We start from the raw sequence: 1307 nt of genomic DNA, 5'->3' as shown, positions 1-1307 counted from the left end.
CGACCCACTTCTGCATATCAAAGTAGACATCTTATGTTAGCTAGTGCTGCAAAACAGTTCTACTCTAAGTAGGCCTTTACTGTTTGTCATTTACTAGTACTGTAAAACTGATGTTCAATGAAAGGTCGTTGCCTAAAGTTCCCTATAACACATACTAATCCTGCTACATACATTGTATACTAACCCGGAAACTTAGGTACTGGAGGCAAACATTGAAAACGCGACGTCGTCACCACCAGCGGACGAACCTCTCTGAAATGCAAAGATAACAGATGAAAATTAGAAAAGTCATGTTGAACACAACATGGCAAAAATATCATACTGACGTGGACGCACAATTCACAGCACAAACATTTAGCATCCATACATCTACGATACGCAACAGTTCGAATGATATGCATTTCATCGACCATGTACTGGGCCAAAGACACATTGTAGAAATCCGCGCGTCTACTAATGCGTCCACGAAATTTGGTTGTTAAACTTATAAACGACTTATACAACTTATATATATACAAGATAGAAATATGTTAAACAAGCACACCTTATTTTGACTGCATCTTTCGAACAATTGTTCCCCATACTGACGAGAAATCATGTCATAACCTTTTCGTCGATGAAGGTTAGACATCCAGGTAATTCGATACGCCAAAAAGCAGTTACTCAAGCAACTGGATATGATTTTGAAAACCACAGACGTTTCAGCTAGTATCCACTAGCTTTCGTCAGTGACTGAGAGACCAGAGGGGAAATGCAGGTTTATAAGCACAACCTATTGATTGATATGCAAATAAAGTGAAGACAAATTTGTCTTCACTTCATTTGCATATCAATCAATAGCTGAAACGTCTGACGTTTTCAAAATCATATCCAGTTGCCTGAGTAACTGCTTTTTGGCATAACCTTTTCGTCTTGCGCGCACCTGTTGACTACATACTTTAAGCGAGTGGACTTAGTTCGCTGTCATTGCTTGGCTCTACTATAAGGAGTGATTCTAAGGACATATGTTTTTGCAACTCTTTGTAACCAAAGTTTGCACCTTCTTCACCGTGGCACAATAGGGCAAGCAGCATTATGTCTAGTTACCATGGACGGCACAAACATAAGGAAAGTAACGGAAACAACAAGCTGTAAACCCACCAAGCGTACGCATTTGGGTCGCCGCTAAAGAGCTCCATCATTCCGCCACGCAAAACAAAAAGAAAGAACATCCCTCTTGTTTCATGTATGCACCAGTTACCTGTAGAACAAATTGCTCAAAATGAGTGTAACAAATGAGGGGTAAGAAATGAGGGGCTGTCTTCTAA

The sequence above is a fragment of the Branchiostoma belcheri genome, unplaced genomic scaffold (assembly GCF_001625305.1).
Source record: "Branchiostoma belcheri isolate BF01 breed outbred unplaced genomic scaffold, Haploidv18h27 scaffold320, whole genome shotgun sequence".
In the NCBI taxonomy this organism is placed as follows: Eukaryota; Metazoa; Chordata; class Leptocardii; order Amphioxiformes; family Branchiostomatidae; genus Branchiostoma; species Branchiostoma belcheri.
Note: the sequence above shows the minus strand (reverse complement) of the source record.